At 46.4% G+C, this 20,406-nt stretch overlaps 1 protein-coding gene across 8 annotated transcripts in view; it reads left to right on the top strand.

Moving 5' to 3' along the window:
- CSNK1G3 (casein kinase 1 gamma 3) overlaps positions 1–20,406 on the top strand; it is a 276,242-nt gene that overhangs the window by 119,634 nt on the left and 136,202 nt on the right. The gene's annotated exons all lie outside the window — the stretch shown is intronic.

Here is a 20,406-nt window from a genome sequence, read left to right as displayed (position 1 = left end):
GCCCGAAGATCGGCCTCCTCTTCTTGCTGGGCCTTGAGCATCTGCGCATGTTCAAGGCCCAGCAAGAAGAGGAGGCCAATCTTCAGGCACCGGCACCAACGCACAGGACATGCCGGTGCCCAGATGACAGTAAGCAGCGGCGGGGGGGGGGGGGGGTTGCCGGTTAGCGGGGAGAGGGTGCCGGATCGCGGGGGAGGGAGGGTGCTCATAAATCGAGCCATGCTCAGTTTCCGAGATGCCGATTTTGCGAATGTTTTGCTCATCTTGCAAAACACTCACAAACCGGTGCACTCGTAAACCGAGGTACCACTGTATTTACTTTTGTAAACCTCTTAGGGCTTGTGATAGTGCAGTATTTAATGGTTATAAATAATTGAATAAATATATATACAGGTAATAGTTAATTCAGCTTAAGTTATAAGGGTTAAAATAAATAACTTGATAAAGTGAGATGCATGTGTAAGGTGTTTAAAACTGATCAGTTTAGACATATCGTTTTCTGTTAAACAGGATTGATCAGGCATGCATGCAGGTGATATAATCTGAAGGCATGAGGTTGGAACAGCTTGTCCCAGAGCTCAGAACCTGCAATGGCCCTTCCTTTATGCTCCATGTGTGTCAGTTTTGATTCCATCACCCCCTCTTGCTTTGCTAAATGAGATGTAAAAAAATAAACTTTTAATAGTGTGCGTTCCTGACATTTTCATCAGCTCCCCACCCAAAGAAAAGGTTTGTCCTCCTTTTTTTTTTTTTAACATATAAAACATATAGAAACATGACGGCAGATAAAGTCCAAATGGCCCAACTGGTCTTCCCGTCTGCAGCATCCACCATTTCTTCCTCTCCCTAAGAGATCCCCAGAAGAGCCATCCAATCCACCCACCTCCCCTCTCTGCACCCCTGTCCCATACTATCTCATACCCCCACTAAGCTTCTCTCCTAGGCTGACCATTTGAGAAGTGTCTAGAAATGCTTATTATTGTATTTGTAAATCATTAAGGACCAAACCACGCACATGAAGAGAGGTTTTGTATATGTGACTCCTATATTGATCAAAACCAGTTTTTTTACATTTAATTGCAAGCAGGCATCGTGGTCCTCCCACATCATTAAAGCAAGAAATGCATTGCGCTATTGCCAAAAGGATGAGGAGTGAACAAATATCCAGTTCTGCAATGCAGTTTTCCCCCATAATATAAGCCTTAGTTAAAAGAAAATGTCCCTTCATTTATTTATTATTTTAAAAATGTATATCCCGCTGGTTCCACTAAAACATATATAATCAAATTATGACAAAATAAACAACATATTAAGTAAAACTGGAGAGGATCATAATAATCTAGTTTCCCAAATTGTGAGGAAAGTACTAGGTAACTATAAAATATGTTCCCCAAGAATGTCAGTACTTGGCAGGGTGGATAAAAATCAATGATTTAAAAAAATTTGAATTTTTAAAATGTTTTTTTGAGGAAAAATCTATCTAAAATTAGTTTTTGTTTGATACATTAAAGTCCAAAAATTGTTTATCTTAAATAAGGATTAGTTTTTAATTATAGAAACATGACAGCAGGTAAAGGCCAAATTGCCCATCTAGTCTGCCCATCTGCAGTAACCATTATCTCTTTCTCTCTCTGAGAGATCCCACGTGCCTATCCCAGGCCCTCTTGAATTCCGACAATCTCTGTTTTCACCACCTCTTCCAGGAGACTGTTCTACGCATCTACCACCCTTTCCATAAAAAAGTATTTCCTCAGATTACTCCGGAGCCTGTCACCTCTTAACTTAATCCTATGCCCTCGCAGAGTTTCCTTTCAAATGAAAGAGACTCGACTCATGTACATTTATATTATGTAGGTATTTAAATGTCTCTATCATAGCTCCCCTCTCCCGCCTTTTCTCCAAAGTGTACAGATTAAGATCTTTTAAGTCTGTCCCCATAACACTTATCCTGAAGACCACACACCATTTTAGTAGTCTTCCTCTGGACCGACTCTATCCTTTTTATATGTTTTTGAAGGTGCGGCCTCCAGAATTGTACACAATAAATGAAGTCTCACCTAGAGAATGACACGGGGAAAAAATCTGTCCCCGTCACCGCCCCGTCCCCGGCCCACCATCCTCTGCACCGCCCCGTCACCGCCATTCCATTCACCGCCCCGTCACCGCCACTGCCATCCCATTCACCGCCCCGTCACCGTCCCCGCAGCATCCATATAAGCCTTAGTACTCTAATATTTAGCGTATCTTTTGGGATCTTTAACTCATCATCGCTAGGACTCGAATCTGAGTCCGTGGCACCTAACATAGAATGGAATTAGTATGGCAAAGTAATGAAGAATGATCCAGCAGCCCCTACCCTCCCTCCACCTCACCTTATATTCGTTCCGAGTTTGCCGGCTTCCTTTTTCCCTAGCCGCACGCGTTCAAAAAGCCGTGCATTTAGCCAGCTCCCTCCCTCCACCTCACCTTAAATTTCGAGTTTTCCGGCTTCCTTTTTTCCGGGCCGCACGTGTTCAAAAATCCGTGCACGCGCGGCTGCGCGAGTCAATCAAACTTCTCCTCTCCTGCAACTTCCTGTTTCCGGTTGCGTCAGAGGAGAAGATTGATTGACTCGCGCAGCCGCGCATGCATGGATTTTTGAACACGTGCGGCTCGGAAAAAAGGAAGCCGGAAAACTCGAAATTTAAGGTGAGGTGGAGGGAGGGAGCTGGCTAAATGCTACGGGCGGGCGGGCGGTGGCTGCGGGGACCGCGCGATCCTTGATACCTCACTGCGGAGACAAGACCATTCACCGCCCCGCGGGCGGTGAATGGCCTTGTCCCCGTCGCCGCAGCGACTGCTAGTTTTCTTCCCCGTTTTCGGCGGGTGACCCGCGGCTAAAATGCGGTGGCCGCGGGTAAACCGCCACCGTGTCATTCTCTAGTCTCACCAGAGTCTTATACAGAGGCATCAATACCTCCTTTTTCCTACTGGCCATACCTCTCCCTATGCAACCTAGCGTCCTTCTAGCTTTTGCCATCACCTTTTCAACCTGTTTGGCCACCTTAAGCTCATCACATACAATCACAACCAAGTCCCACTCTTTCGTTGCACACATTAAGTTCTTCACCCCCTAAACTGTATCATTCCCTCGGGTTTTTGCAGCCCAAATGCATGACCTTGCATTTTTTAATATTAAATTTTAGCTGCCAAATTTCAGACCATTCTTCAAGCTTCGCCAGGTCTTTCTTCATGTTTTTCACACCATCCGGCGTGTCTACTCTATTGCAGACTTTGGTATCATCTGCAAAGAGGCAAATCTTACCCGACAACCCTTCAGCATTATCATTTATAAAAATGTTTAAAAGAATAGGCCCAAGAACAGAACCTTGAGGCACACCACTTGTAACATCCCTTTCCTCAGAGCATGAGGCTGTATATTCATACAGTGTTTAAATTTTTTGGTAAATGAATCCCATTAATCCATTCATAATGTCACAGGCAATTTTTCTATCTAGAAGATATCACAACTGCTTGGTTTTGCATTTCTCAGAACTGTTAATTTGTGTCTGCGGAGACAACTTGTTTTAAAACAGCGAAGATGTTATAAAATATACAGTGTTGAGAAAAGACCCTAGCCCATTGTTCCTTTGCAAATTGATGTACATAGAATCAACCCCTTACCTCTTAAGTGCTAAATTTATATATCTGCACAAGAAGTTAAGTGTGAGGCGGGAGGGGCAATATAAGTGAAATATTTTGAGCAGAATACTCCACGAATCTTGTGATCTTTTTGTGTATAGCCTGAGGTTTAACATATTCGCTTATTGGAGGAAAAAACCTATAATGGCAGCAGGCCGTAAAAGAGACCAAGTTTGGGAATATTTTAATAAAGTTTCTCTACCTATGGGTAAGGCAGGCATGTGTGCAAAATGCAAACACTGCAACAAAGAAGGCCTGGTGGCCTGAATGAAACATTATGAGAAATGCTTTCATGAAGATGAAAAAGGACCATGTTTGAATAGGCAGGATCTTTAGGTTGGTAAATACTGTGTTTCCCCAAAAATAAGACCTACCTCGAAAATAAGCCCTAGCATGATTTTCGGGGTAGGTCTTTAATATAAGCCCTACCCCTAAAAATAAGCCTTAATTGCTGGCAGCAGCGCCTCCCCCCCCCCCCCGCTGACCCTTCCATCTCTCCCCTGCCAACTGCGAGACCAAAATACCTTGTAACAAATGCAATGTCGGCAGCAATCTAGACAGGCTGCTTTGCGGCCTTCTCTCACCCGGGTGTTCGTGTGCCACTTTGCTGATAACATCAGTGATGCGGCAGAGGAACGCCTGGGTGAGAGAAGGCTGTGAAGCAGCCTGTCTAGTTTGCTGCCGACGTTCCGTTTGTTACATGGTATTTCGGTCTAGTGGTTGGTAGGGAGAGATGGAAGGGTCAGCGGGAGGAGGGGGGTTGAGCGGGGGAATGGTAGAGAAGGATAGAAGCTGCAAGGGTTCTGCTGCACAAGGGATGAACCCAAAACCAGTCCCCCCCTACCCCCCACTCACTCTGCTGCAGATATATAGCGCAGAAAGCATTAATCATGTATCATTGCTCAAATGATTTCCACAGTCTGTTAAATTTACGCCATTTGTGAAGCTTCAGTGTAGTCAATCTATAAAGCATATGCCAATTAATTAATTTATAGATTATCAACCTCCGGTCCGGGATAGTCTGTAAATTCCCAAACTGTGCCGCTACCACTTGAGCAGTCGTCGAGTAATTTAGAAAAGGCCATCTCCCCCTCTTCCCAGGTGTAATCATATAGATGGAGAAAAGTCATTTCCACGGAGGGAGGGGTAGGAGTGCCCAATATATCTGACAAGAACTGGAATACCAAAGCCCAGTATGGGAGAAGTGGTGCACATCTCCACTACATATGAAAGTAAGTGCCAGGTTGCCCACACCTCCTCTAACAATCCCTCTGATCCCCCCTTTTCAATTTAGTAAGAAGGTCCGTACATTCAAGCACTGATATTTTTGATTTGGCCCCCTTTTGTACATTCGGCTCTAAGAGTTGTTTTCCCTTGTATAAGCTCCTGCAGCATCTTGGAAGTGAGAATGTAATGCTCGACTTGTAAGTATGGAAATTAATCCCAAGGATCCAACCCATAAGCGTCCTGTAGTTCCCCAAATGGTCTAATATTTCTCTAGATGTTATCCACCAGATGACTCACACAAATTAATTCCTGTCTAGCCCAACTTGCAAAAAAACCCCTGTCTGTCCCATGGGACAAATTCTTCATTAAATTGAATTTTGGTATACTAGGAATACTTGTGATCCCCCAACAGGCAACCTTGAGTTTCACTCCACATGCACAAAGTAGTGGTGACTGCCTCCAGGCCACTCATAGACCTAGCCCTCCCCTGCAACAATGGTAAATGCATAAAAGGAAGCCCATTCCCTTCCACCTGCTCAATCATAATTCACAGTTTACAATCTTGAGCTTGCAATTCCAATACTGTTTTAAGTTGTGCTGCATAGACAGAACCAGTTTTTTTAAATTATTTTCTCTAGTGTATGCTACAACTTATTTTTTGTTCTTTAATTATTTTTTGTATGTCTTTTGCTAAATAAGAAAATCTCAAAGAGCACACCAAATCTGGAGTTACTCTATCTGTAAGGCCAGCTAGTAATATTACTTTGTTTTTATAACGAGCCTTATTATAACTACCATATATACTCGAATATAGGATGAGATTTTGGGGCAAAAAAAGGCCAAAAAATGGGGGTCTCGTCCTAAATTTGGGTCATCATCCAGTGACCACCTGACACTCTTCTGGACTTGCTACAAGCTTGCTGTTAGGCCAGGACAGGAGGGATCTCTCCCATCTCCCATTCCGGATGATACTAACCATTTTTTATTTCCTCCCTCCCCTGTGTACCTTTTTCCTGGTGGTCCAGCGGTGTATCCTGTGCTGAGCCCCTCCTGCTGATCTCATGGCCAGCAGCTAACGGCGTACCCAGGCCGGCATGCAGGAGCAAGCTTTTTGAGCTCCCGCCTGTCTCTGCACTGCTCCCTGAAAGGCTGCCGCCAGTTCTCGCAGAACTTGGCGAGTCTCACGGCAGCCATTCAGGGAGCGGCGCAGGGTCGGGCAGGAGCTCGAAAAGCTCACTCTTGCATGCCAGCCCGGGTGCGCCACTGGCTGCTGGTCGCAAGATTGGCAGGAGGGGCTCAGCGCTGGACCACAAGGGAAAAGGTACGCGGGGGAGGAGTGTGTGTAAAAAAAAATTGTTAGTATTGTTAGTATGGGAAGCGGGAGGGATCCCTCCTGTCCCGGCTTACCACTAGACAACTAGAGGAGGAAGACGTAGAAGTAGAAGGTGTAGAGCCTGGCAGGGAGGGGGGACAGGGTGTAGAGCCTGGCAGGGAGGGGAGGAGAGGATGCAAAGCCTGGTAGGAGTGAGGGGGGCTGGGTTCAGAGCCTAGTAGGGAAAGGGCTGAGTGCAGAGCCTTGCAGGGCAGGGAGGGAAGGGGGCTGTGTTCAGGGGAGGGTGTGAGGGAGGGGACACTGGGTGCAGATCCTGGTAGGGCATGGCACTTGCATATTAAGCCCCCGTCTTTTATTCAGTCAACCATTTTTCCTCATTTTTGGGAGGGAAAATGGGGGTCTCGACTTATATTCGGATTATATGTCTTTAACCACTGAAACGCAGTTCTTATAAGGAGAGTCCTCCAGGGTGCCATGACCTCTATTGCATCTCCTAGTTTTGATGTTATCAACTCTGTCTCATAAAGCTCTGAAGTCATTGCCCTGAGATTCATATGAGGAGCACAGGTTCTCTACGTGGTCCTTGCAGGCAGCCAGCCTATCCTCCATTTCTTCTTGCTTGGCCCCAATCTCGAAGATCTCTTTTCTTCTTTTTTTATATCAGCAAGTTTAGCTTGCTTGTCCTGCCGCACTAGTTGAAACTCTGATTTGAGGTTGGTAAACCACTTGCACATCTCCCTTCTGATATGTGCATGTTGTTCTCCTTCAAAGTCTAAGGCTGATTCCTCTTCCATTTCCTTATCTTCTTCTGTCGCCGCCATCTTGGCCAGATTGCTTTCTCCAATTCGGTGATTATTATCCACTTTATTACATTGCGAGACAGTGGATTTTCTCATTTCCACTCTGCTTCATGAAACCATATGCTCTGACAAATTCTCGGCCAAGGTGCTCACAGAATGTGCATAATGACTTTGATAAGATGAATTTAAAGACTAATTCCTAAAGGAGCTTCAGCTTCAAGCTGCCATTCCCTTCCTCTCCTGGATAATATTCTATGGAAGACAAGTGAAAAGTGAAATTTTTTGAACACATTTGCCCATTATGTGGTAAAGCAAATACAGCATTCTACAGTACAAATATACCAACAGTCAAACGTGGTGGTGGTATTGTGATGGTATGGAGATGCTTTGTTGCCTAGAGACCTTTAAAATTTGTTGTCTTTGAAGAAACAATTCTGCACTGGATTAGACACTCTTCTTAAGAATTTGCTAGTTATCTGTACATGAGCTGAAGATGAAATGTGATTGGATTATGCAACAAGACAGGGATCTACAACACAAAAACAAGTCTATATCTTGCTGAGGAGACACAAAATTAAAGTTTTTGGATTGACCAAATCAAAGTCCTAATTTGAACCCAATAGTGATGCTGTGGTAGGACCTGAAATAAGTGATTCATGCATAAAAACCTTTATGTATGTCTGAATTAAAGTGGTTCTACGAGAAACTGCCTTGGATACCTAGCTGTTAGCTACCTTTTTTTTCTCTTCAATTGTTCTGTGCTTCAAGCTCCCAGGTGACCTTTGGAGGGCCGCTGCCTTACCTTAGCCCAGATTATCTTTTGCAGTAGTAGCTCCCACCTTGTGGAATGCTCTGCCACAGCTACTCCGATCCAAAAATCAACTCGATAAAATCAAGATAAGTTTGAAGACCTTCCTATTTAGCGATGCTTTCTCCTGTATTTAGATTTTCCTTCAAATACATATAGTTTCTTTTTTTCCTTCTCTCCTTATTTCCTTTCTTCATCTTTTTTCTTCCTTTCTATATTTAACCAACCGCTTTTACAAAGCGATCCCATCCTATTTGTTTTATCCTCTTCCCTCTTTCTCCTTTCTTCTCTTAACATGTAACTTTCCCCCCATCCTTCCCACTTTCCCTCACCTTCAAATTTGTCTAGTTAATGTCCTCAGTGTACAACTCGATTATTCTTAAACTATATATTTATTTTTCCTTCAAATTTTTATTGTAAACCGGCCAGATACTTGCTGATGGTCGGTATATTAAAAGCCAATAAACTTAAAACTTGAAACTTGGCCCTCTGCCCACAGGTGACCTCACTCAGAGGGGTGAGGAGAAAAAGGCCAAGTCAGTACCGGAGGCAATTAGTGCCTCCTTGTCGCGCTGACAAAGGAGCAACAAAAAAGGAGCTCCTTAGGGTGCTCCTTTGGAAGAATTTTGGGAGATTTTGGACTGTATTTTTTTTGTTTGTTTGTTTGTTTTAAATAGTGAAGTGCCCAAGTTCTCTGGGATCCATGATGGTTAAGTATCTGATGCCTGGGAAATCTCATTTAAATATTTTTCTTTGAGGTTGTTTTTTTTTTTTTCTTACTATAATGCTGAAGTGGCTGGGCAGAAGTGCTGCTGGAGCTTCATGGCGCCCTGTACTCGCTGTTTCGGGTTCGTTAGATAATTTTTTGACAAGACTTCAGAATGTTTTATGACGCCAGCAATTAGCGGTGGTACTGCAGATCTCCTTGGGTTTGAAACCACCTCAAGTCCCGATGCCAGAGTTCCTCCTTATCAGCCCTAGATTATCAGCTCCCCGAACCGGGTTCAGGAAGCGCCAAATTGTATGACATTTCCTATCTCGGAGACTCCCATGGTAACAACTGTGGACTTAGATTGTCCCTGAAGTGAGGGATTTCCATTTAAAGAATGTGCAAATTTATCAACTGCTGAATTGGAGCAAAGTCCAAATGGAGGTATTCAGGAATAAGGACAGTGTGGTGAGCAACAAATAACTGTGCAAATGCAAAATTTTCCTTTGAACAAATCCCCTGAAGTTACTCTTGATGCTTTATGAGACTTAGTGGTAAATTTGGGTAAATCATTGTATCCTCAAATCCAGAGTCTTGAAGGAAGAATTAAAAAACAAGAGGATGAAGTGAAAGAATTAAGTGTTGAAATGGGATCTTTAACTCCATGATTGGATAAATTAGATAAAGACTTGGTGAAATATGTCAAAGGAGAAAGGTTGAGGTATTAGAAAATAATGTACAAAATAATTTTGCAGTTTTTAAACAGGTGTTTTTAAAAAGGTGTTTACAGTAACACAGAGGGAAATAATTGAGAAGATATTTCTTAGAATTTCTTTTGGTTCCAGAAGTATCAATTCCTCTTTTCTCCCAGGTCTATTACTTTCCAATAAAAAGCCTACAAGACCAGCCAACTCCTGATAAAAATAAGGGTGGAGAACAGCTGGACATGTCAACTATTTTGGAGACCTCTGATTGCTATACCCTCTTTGTTAGTGGTTTCGGTGGCACTTTTGCCAGATAAAGGGCTCCTTTTATGAAGCCACGGTAGCAGTTTAACGCGCGTAATAGCGCGCGCTAAACTGCCGGCCATGCTAGCCGCTACTGCTTCCTCTTGAGCAGGCGGTAGTTTTTCGGCTAGTGCAGAGGTTAGCGCGTGATTAAAAGTCGCGCACATTAAAGCCGCTACTGCGGCTTTGTAAAAGGAGCCCAAAATGTGAATTATGAAAATGTTCTTCCAAAATAGACATAATGAGTTCTTGGGGTTTAAGATCCAGATTTCCACAGATGTCTCACGAGATACTCAAAAACAAAGACATCAGTTTTTGCTTTTGAAGCCAGGAGTTTTTCTTACAGGAGAGAGTTGCTATTTGAAATATCCATGCAAATGTATAGTGAAATATAAATATTTGAAATATGTTTTCTTTGAACCTTCTTGCCTAACTGCCTTTCTGTCCCTGAAGCGCCTTGAGGGAGTATAAAGTTTGAACTCTTAAAGGGACCTCTTAAAGGGAACTCTTAAAGGGATGGCATCCATCCGAGGGTAATCAAGGAACTGAAAGGGGCTATAGCTGAACTGCTTCAACTAATAGCCTATCTGTCAATCAAATCAGGAAGGATTCCGGAAGACTGGAAAGTAGCAAATGTTACGCTGATCTTCAAGAAAGGTTCAAGGGGAGATCCAGGAAACTACAGACCAGTGAGTCTGACCTCGGTACTGGGAAAGATGGTAGAGGTGCTGATAAAGGACCGCATCATTGATCACCTTGATGGACACAATCTGATGAGGACCAGCCAGCACGACTTCAGCAAAGGAAGATCTTGCTTGATAAACTTGCTGCACTTCTTCGAGGGAGTAAACAGGCAGATCGACAAGGGGGCACTCTCTAAAGTTAAAAGGGGATAGATTCTGTACAAACGTAAGGAAGTTCTTCTTCACCCAGAGAGTGGTAGTAAACTGGAATGCTCTTCTGGAGGCCGTTATAGGGGAAAACATCCTCCGGGGATTCAAGACAAAGTTAGACGAGCTCCTGCTAAACCAGAATGTACACAGTTAGGGCACTGGTCTTTGACCTAAGGGCCGCCGCGTGAGCGGACTGCTGGGCATGATGGACCACTAGTCTGACCCAGCAGCGTCAATTCTTATGTTCTTATGTTAACCTAGGTATTGGAACTGAATTCCTTAAAATTTGTTTTTCTAGGTAATCTAGTAGTATTTTTTCCGCTTATGTAATCATGGATCTATCACTATTATCAATTTGGACTTGAGAAGGATTAGTTTATAAATGTTTCTTAGTAGTATCTTTTATCCCAGGACAAGCAGGCAGCATATTCTTAACGCATGGGTGACGTCACCGACGGAGCCCCGGTACGGACACTTTTAACTAGAAAGTTCTAGTTGGCCGCACCGCGCATGTGCGAGTGCCTTCCCGCCTGACGGAGGAGTGCGTGGTCCCCAGTTTCTTCATTTCCGCGGAGCGAAGAAGTCGCATGTGTTTCAACGGCTGTTGAAAACTTAGTTCTGCCTTCCCGCTCGCGTACTTTTTTCATTTTTTCAGTATTTTTCCTTTCGGATCCCGTTAATTTTCTTTAAAAAAAAAAAAAAAACCTCGTCGAGTTTTCGTTATTTTTTCGGGCCGGCCCAGGTGGGGCCTGTTGCCACCATACAGGCCTCCGGTTTTGATTTTGTGGAGGCCGTGTTTCCCTTCATGCCCCCTCAACCGGGCTTTAAGAAGTGCCAGCGGTGTGCACGCCCGATCTCTCTCACCGACCCGCACAATTGGTGCCTGCAGTGCTTGGGTCCAGAGCATCGGGCTGACACCTGCACCCGCTGTGCTACGCTTAAAAAGCGCACATTAAAAAATAGGCAGATCTAGCAAAATATTCTGTTCGGTACCGGATCTGCCATGGAATCTGCCGCGACGTCGACGGCACCGCAAAAGTCGACACCGACTACTTCGACTCCACCGGATTCTTCTTCGGGGTCGCTGGCCCCAGGTAAGCCGGCTAAGAAGCCTTCCACTTCCCTTGAGTGCCCTCCTGCCACGGTTGCGACACCGGCAACCCCGGCACCGCACCGACCCCGCAAACGCTCCGCTCCGATATCGGTGAGTGCCTCGTCATCGGCCTCCTCATCGCCGGAGCGTAGAGCGGCACCTATGGTACCGTAGAAGAAAAAAGCAGTACCGGTGCCCCCTCTGGTCGACCGCATTGCGGCCATACTCCAAACCCAGTTACAGGAGCAGCTGCAGCAACAACTCCAACAACTGTTGCCGGCGTTACTGGCCCCGCAACTTCCGGTACAGGACCGGTCCGAGCCTCGCACCGTCCCATCGGTGTCGACCCCCTCGGTACCGCTCAACACTTCCATGCCGGTCCTCTCGGCTGAGCCACATCTTTCCCAGCCTGCGGTACAGACCCGCTCCGATGCCGATCCTTCTCGGTACCAGGAACGGCACCGGTCTTCCTCTCCCGGTACCACCTCGGTCCGCTCTGGCAAGTCTCTCTCCAAAACCCGCCATGCCGAGCCCTCCACACCAATGTCCCGCCATGCACACCCCGACATCAGGGACCCAGACTTATCGGAAGAATCCCCACCCGGTACCGAGGAGGACGCTTCCTCGATGGACGAGGAACCTTCAGTGACTGATACCGTTTCAAAACCTGAACAGTCCTCGTTCACCAAATTCCTCAGGGAGATGTCAGCTGCTCTTTCTATTCCCTTAGAGTCCGACTCTAAAAAGTCACAGGCCTTTCTCGATGCCCTAGACTTTGAGCAACCTCCCAAAGAATTCCTTAAGTTACCCGTACATGACATCCTATGGGAAACTTTTTATAAGAACTGGGAGAACCCCCTCACTGTCCCTGGGGCCCCTCGCAAATTGGATAGCTTGTATTGGGTCATTCCCATCCCAGGATTTCACAAGCCTCAATTGCCCCATGAATCTCTCCTGGTGGAGTCCACCTTAAAGAAAACTCAGGGCTCCAGTGTCTATGCCTCCACCCCTCCTGGCAGAGAGGGAAAAACTATGGATAAGTTTGGCAAGCGCCTTTTCCAGAATGCAATGCTGGCCAACAGGGCAAATAATTACACCTTTCACTTTTCCTTCTACATGAAGCATCTGGTGCATCAACTCTCCTCCTTACAAAAATACATCCCTGAACGTAAGGTACCTCTTTTTAAACAACAAATTTCCAGTCTGCTCCAACTCCGCAAATTCATGGTGCGCTCCATTTATGACTCATTTGAGCTGACCTCTCGAGCGTCTGCCATGGCTGTTGCCATGCGGCGTCTGGCCTGGCTGAGAGTTTCTGACCTCGACATTAACCACCAAGACCGCCTGGCTAACGCACCTTGTCTTGGTGATGAACTCTTCGGGGAGTCCCTGGACTCCACAACCCAGAAACTCTCGGCTCACGAGACCAGGTGGGATACTCTAATAAAACCTAAGAAGAAGACTCCACCTGCTCGCCCCTACAGACAGCAGTCTTCCTACCAACGCAGGTTCTCGGCCAGACCTCTCAACCCGCCCCAACAGCAGCCTCGCTGACCTCGTCAACAGCATCAAACTCAGGCTCGCTCACAGTCTCACCAACCTGCCAAGCCTCTCCCTCCGTCAAAACCATCTCAGCCCTTTTGACTTTTTTCTCCAGGGCATAGCCAGTCTCCCACCATCATTGCCTCTTCCTCAGCCTATCGGAGGTCGCCTCCAACTCTTTCTCAGCCGTTGGGAGGTCATCACATCAGACCAATGGGTCCTCAACATCATTCGCCACGGCTACTCTCTCAACTTCCAGACTCTTCCACCAGACAATCCTCCCATAGAGTCTGCTTCTCACTCCTCCCAATCCCCCCTCCTCCTGAGGGAGGTCCAATCCCTCCTTCTTCTCAATGCCATCGAAGAGGTGCCCTCAGACCAAAGGGGTCAGGGATTCTACTCCTGCTACTTCCTGGTTCCCAAGAAGACAGGACACCTCCGTCCCATCCTCGATCTCCGGGACCTCAACAAGTATCTGGTCAAAGAAAGGTTCAGAATGCTCTCCCTTGCCACGCTTTACCCTCTTCTTTCTCAACATGACTGGCTATGTTCCCTGGACCTCAAAGACTTCACGTCGCTACCTACGGTTCCAGATTCAACACCGTCACTATCAGTACAAAGTGCTACCCTTTGGCCTCGCATCATCACCCAGGGTGTTCACCAAGTGCCTTATTGTGGTGGCGGCCTTCCTCAGGTCTCACGACCTCCAGGTGTTCCCCTATTTGGATGATTGGTTGGTGAAAGCGCCTACGTCTCCGCTCGTGCTACAAGCCACTCATCACACCATCTCGCTCCTCCATCTACTGGGATTCGAGATCAACTACCCCAAGTCGCACCTACTTCCCACACAGCGACTTCAATTCATTGGCGCAGTTCTCGACACCACTCTGATGAGGGCGTTTCTCCCCTCCGACCGACACCGGACTCTGCTCCACCTCTGTCGTCAAGTGCTCCTTCATCAAACCATCCCAGCTCGGCAGATGATGGTCCTCCTGGGCCACATGGCCTCCACGGTCCATGTCCTTCCTCTGGCACGACTCCACCTCAGGACACCTCAGTGGACCCTAGCCAACCAATGGTCACAGACCACGGATCCTCTTTCTCATCCCATCTCTGTGACATCGTCTCTTCAACAATCTCTTCAATGGTGGTTGAACTCCTCCAATCTTTCCAGGGGTCTACTCTTCCATCTACCCCCTCACTCCATGATTATAACCACAGATGCCTCCCCCTATGCATGGGGAGCTCACATGGGAGACCTTCGCACCCAGGGACTCTGGACCCCTCAGGAGCGTCAACATCACATCAATTTCCTGGAACTGAGGGCCATGTTCTATGCTCTCAGGGCCTTCCAGCAACTCCTCTACCCGCAGGTTCTTCTCCTGTGCACAGACAACCAGGTCGCCATGTACTACATAAACAAGCAAGGCGGCACCGGATCTCCCCTCCTCTGTCAGGAGGCCATCCGCATCTGGATCTGGGCCACGGCCCACAATCTCTTCCTCAAGGCTGTCTATATCCAGGGCGAACAGAACTCCCTGGCCGACAATCTCAGCCGCATCCTTCAACCTCACGAGTGGACTCTGGATCCTCCCACGCTCCACTCCATCTTTGCTCGGTGGGGTACTCCTCAAGTAGATCTCTTTGCAGCTCCTCACAACCATCAGCTGCCCCAGTTCTGTTCCAGACTCTTCTCCCCTCATCGTCTGGCCCCGAATGCATTCCTGCTCAACTGGACGGATCAGTTCCTCTATGCCTTTCCTCCACTGCCTCTGCTGTTACGGACATTATTCAAACTCCGCAGGGACAGAGCCACCATGATTCTCAACGCCCCTCGGTGGCCTCGCCAACACTGGTTCTCCCTCCTGCTCCAGCTCAGCTCCAGGGAACCCATTCCTCTTCCTGTGTTTCCTACTCTACTTACACAGCAGCATCAGTCTCTACTGCATCCCAATCTGTCTTCGCTCCACCTGATAGCTTGGTTTCTCTCGGGCTGACCTCTCCAGACAACCTGTCTCAGCCTGTCCGTCGTATTTTGGATGCCTCCAGGAAACCGGCCACCCTCCAGTGTTACCATCAGAAGTGGACCCGGTTCTCCTCTTGGTGTCTACTACATCACCACGATCCCACCTCATTGGCGGTGGAAACTGTTCTGGACTATTTGCTCTCTCTGTCCGACGCTGGCCTCAAGTCTACCTCAATCAGAGTCCACCTCAGTGCTATCACTGCGTTTCATGAGCCTATCCTCGGAAAACCTCTCACGGCTCATCCACTGGTTTCCCGGTTCATGAGAGGCCTCTTCAATGTCAAACCACCTCTGAAGCCTCCTCCAGTCGTCTGGGACCTGAATGTGGTTTTATCAGTCCTCATGAAACCTCCTTTTGAGCCTCTTGCCACAAACTCGCTCAAATTTCTTACGTGGAATGTGCTTTTCCTCATTGCCATCACCTCTGCCAGGAGGGTTAGTGAGCTGCATGCACTGGTTGCCGACCCACCTTTCACTGTTTTTCACCATGACAAGGTGGTTCTGCGTACCCATCCTAGATTTCTTCCCAAGGTGGTCTCGGACTTCCACCTCAACCAGTCCATTGTCTTGCCTGTCTTTTTCCCGAAGCCCCATTCTCATCCTGGGGAACAGGCGTTACACACGCTGGACTGTAAGCGTGCCCTTGCATACTACCTTGACCTTGCATACTACCAGGGCTCATCGCTCATCCCCTCAGCTCTTTCTGTCCTTCGACCCCAACCGTCTAGGTCGTCCTGTTTTTAAACGGATGCTTTCCAACTGGCTTGCTGCCTGCATTGCGTTCTGTTATGCTCGGACCGGTCTCTCACTGGAAGGTGCTGTCACGGCCCACAGGGTCAGAGCTATGGCTGCTTCTGTGGCTTTCCTCTGCTCCACGCCCATCGAGGAAATCTACAAGGCTGCCACTTGGTCCTCAGTTCACACGTTCACTACTCACTATTGTCTGGATGCCTTCTCCAGACGGGATGGACACTTCGGCCAATCTGTGTTACAAAATTTATTTTCCTAATGGCCAACCATCCCTCCTCCCCCTCTGTTAGCTTGGAGGTCACCCATGCGTTAAGAATATGCTGCCTGCTTGTCCTGGGATAAAGCACAGTTACTTACCGTAACAGGTGTTATCCAGGGACAGCAGGCAGATATTCTTACGTCCCACCCACCTCCCCGGGTTGGCTTCTTAGCTGGCTTATCTTAACTGGGGACCACGCACTCCTCCGTCGGGCGGGAAGGCACTCGCGCATGCGCGGTGCGGCCAACTAGAACTTTCTAGTTAAAAGTGTCCGTACCGGGGCTCCGTCGGTGACGTCACCCATGCGTTAAGAATATCTGCCTGCTGTCCCTGGATAACACCTGTTACGGTAAGTAACTGTGCTTTCTGTACAAGGCTAACACTTGAAATGTAATTGAAACTTGAATAAAAATTTAAAAAAAGTAGCTCTGCAAAGAGTCCCGCGAGAACTGACAGCAATCATTCAGAGAGCGGCGCAGGCCCAGGCTGGAACGCGAAAAGCTCGCTCCTGCCTTGTGCGCCACTGGCCCCAAGATAATGAGGAGGAATCCATCAAGCGAGGAAGGGGCAGGAGTGCGGAAAGCTCTCTCCTCCCGATACACTGCTGGACCACCAGAATTTAAAGGTGCCGGGGGTGGGGGTGGGGCTGGTACTGCCTAACACTTAGACCTGTCCTGGCCTACCACTAGACCACCAGAGGGGGTACAGAGGGCAGAGTGTGGGGACAGGGTGCAGAGCCTGGCGGGAAAGGGGACTGGGTACAGAGCCTGGGAAGGAGTGTAGGGCTGAGTGCAGGGGCTGGGTGCAGAGCCTGGTATATATTAGTACACAGTTTGGTTCAGAATGTTTTTTTAATTGTTTTCCTCCTCTAAATCTAGGGTGCGTCTTTTGATCAGGTGCGTCTTATAGTGCGTAAAATAAGGTAATTTTCTGTCCTAAATTTAATGGAATTCCTTTTTTATTGCTTTTCCTCTTTTAAAATTACAGTATTTTATAGTGTGAACAGTTTTACTGTCACATATGAGAGGTCGGTATATCAAACAGACTTGGTTTATGGTTTATTATATATATCTCATGGTGAAATCAAAGTATGGGTGAACCAATGAAGTTCCCTCCAAAGTGTGTGTAAACATTTTTTAATTCACTAGACACCAACAACTGAAAGATTTGACATGGACTGGGTTTTCAGGGGTGAGCCACCTGCCTCAGCGGTCACAATACAATGAAGAGATAAGACGATGTGCAAAATCCAAATTCCTATCTAACAAGTAGCTACTAATGGCAAAAGTGAAATGTTCCTATAGTTTCTCATTTGGGTTTTGCACAGTAACAGCCAGTGAACAAAAAGGAACTTATTGAGTTTTATTGCTGTCTGGAACTGTCATCATTTAGGAACAACTCCTGAAGCTGGTACACTCCATGCCAGAGAGATTCTGACAGATAATTGGCCAGCCTTTGTTTTTTTAAGTACTAAGACCCGGATTTTCTAAATGGTGCGTATATTGCGATGGTGTCATTTAGAGCAGTGGTTCTCAACCCTGTCCTGGAGGGATCACCAGGCCAATCGGGTTTTCAGGCTATCCCTAGTGAATATGCATGGAGCGTATTTGCATGCCTGTCACTTCCATTATATGCAAATCTCTCTCATGCATATTCATTAGGGCTAGCCTGAAAACCCGATTGGCCTGGTGATCCCTCCAGGACAGGGTTGGGAACCACTGATTTAGAGAATCACACCTCCGGGAAAGATAGGCTTCAGAAATGACCAGGGTTTTCAAGGCCTACATTTCCAGTGCTTATCTTTGCCATGAATCACGCCTATATAGGTGCTTTACGGTGCCTAACACCACTTCCGGCATTAGATACACCTATAGTGCTGTTAGTCACTGGTAGGTGCCTCTGGAAGCATGCTGATAAGTGCTTTAAATTTGATATTGCTTTCCATTTCAAACGGTGTTTCCCAATTAACTTAGGTGCCGGTAGAGTGCCTAAGTTAATTAACAGGTACCATTTATAGAATTTCTCTTTAAAAGTACAAACTGTTCAAATAGTCCTTTTCAGGGTCACTTCAACAAATAGAAAGTACTGTAATTCTTAGAAGAGATTAAATAATAATAATAATAATAATTTTATTTTATATACCGCCATACCCAGAGAGTTAAAAATCGAAATACAGACATTGTGAATGTTGAAGTTGACAGGTTATAAGCATATAATATAAGAAAAGGGAAAGGAAGTAATTACAGGCCATAAGTGGACGGTTATAACAATCTTAATGGAAGTAGTAATGAGGAAAAGGTAGTAAAGATAGTATAGATAAAATGCATTAAGAATTCAGTCTGTGGAATAATTGTGTTTTGAGCTGCTTTCTGAACTCAAGATAGGAAGAGGCCCCAAGCACAGTTATTTAGCCAGGTATTTAGTTTAGCCGCCTGAAAAGAGAAGGTTTTTTCAAGGAACCTTTTGAAATGGCATAATTTTAATGAGGGAAAAGAAAACAGGTGTATTCTGCGGGAGCTCTTATTGTTGTAATTTAAATTGGAGTGTGGGTTAAGATAATTCGGTAGCATACCAAATACTGTTGTGTAGCAGATGCATGAGAACTTGAACAGGACTCTGGATTCAAATGGTAACCAGTGTAATTCAGTTTGGCTATAGTAGTTATTTAACTGCAGTTCCAATACATTCATGTGTATTACATTACACAAGTCTCCCACCTCCTCTCTCAGAGCAAATAATATCTTAGTTGATGTTATGGTATAAATTTATAATCAGAAAAAATGCACAATTGAATTTTGATAGAATGCATTGCATTGTCTTGAAATTCTGGAAAAGAATTTGCCATACATGCACACAATTCTAGAAAGTTAGTTTTATGACAGTGCTAAAGTGTATGATGATAGATGTGGGAAAATTTTTCAAACACCCTATATTGAGTATACAGGTCTAACTTAATCTGTTTGTTATATTAGAGTTGATTCATGGTATTTACCCTCTTATAAATGATAGATCTATTTGATTTGTTTTATTTTAATTTTATAAATCCAACTATAGTTCTAATGCAGTAGGTAGCATTCTAATTTCTTCTAGTAATGATAAAATTAGTAAAAGGTTGCATATACAAAATATTTTTTCCATAGAATTTTATCTTTTCAAGCTGGATCAAGGGACAAACCCTTTTCTGTCCTGATAACAAACTCCAACTCCTAGTTTTACTTTAGAAAAATGCTAAAGACCTATTCATTTGACAAATTCTTCTGAATGTGATTATAATACATTGTGCTTAGACAGTCTCTTGATTGCTATTAATCACATTGAACTGAGAGGTTACTGCGGTATTTAAATGAATTTGTTGGGTTATGTTAAATAATAATCCTATATAATAAAACCCTAAGTGCGCATGCGCACTTAGGGTTTCGTGTTCCCTGCCGCCTTGATCTCTGTTCCGTGGCCGGATTCTATTTTAGAACCCGGCGGCAGGGAACACTCTGGCGACTCCCCTCCTCCCGCCCTCACTCACCAACCGCTGGAGGAAGTGCAAGCAAGCTCTCTCCCTGTCCGCATCCTCGCTGCCCCGATTGCCTTTTGTGGCTGTATTTGTCGGCTTGAGGCACTTGAAAGGTGGTGCGGAGCGGCGCTGGCAGCGGCTGCCGGGAGGAGGGCTTCGAGCCGCTGAGGGTCAGGCACTGCTCCCATGAGAATCGTGGCTGGCTGTACCAAACTTCACAGGCCGCACAGCACCTCAGTAGAATGTTTCCTCTGACGTGCGCGATCACATCAGAGGGAACGTACTTCCAAGGTGCAGAGCGGCCTACAAGGTTCGCAAAAGCCTGCCGCGATGCTCACAACGCTGCATACTGGACCAGGGGAGCAGGGAAAAGGGACAGGGGGAGCAGGGAAGAGGTGCTGCTGGATGGGGGGGAGCAATGAAGAGGGACAGGGGAAGCAGGGAAGAGATGCTACTGGGCCGGGAGAGCAAGGAAGAGGGACAGAGGGAGCAGGGAAGAGGTGCTACTGGACCGGGGGAGCAGGGAAGAGAGACAGGGGGAGCAGGGAAAAGATGCTACTGGGCCGGGGGAGCAATGAAGAGGGACAGAGGGAGCAGGGAAGAGGTGCTGCTGGACAGGGAAGTAGAGTGGGGATTGAAATGCTGCTGGTGAGAAAAGGGGGCTCGGGCTGAAAGGAGAAGGGGGCTGGGGGGTTAAAAATGGGTTTGGAGCTGGGGCTGAAAATAGGGGACATGTGAGGAAGGAGGCTTTACTAGCACCCGTTAATGTA

This window comes from Geotrypetes seraphini, chromosome 1 (assembly GCF_902459505.1).
Source record: "Geotrypetes seraphini chromosome 1, aGeoSer1.1, whole genome shotgun sequence".
Taxonomy (NCBI): domain Eukaryota; kingdom Metazoa; phylum Chordata; class Amphibia; order Gymnophiona; family Dermophiidae; genus Geotrypetes; species Geotrypetes seraphini.
This window is presented reverse-complemented; position numbering and strand designations above follow the sequence as displayed.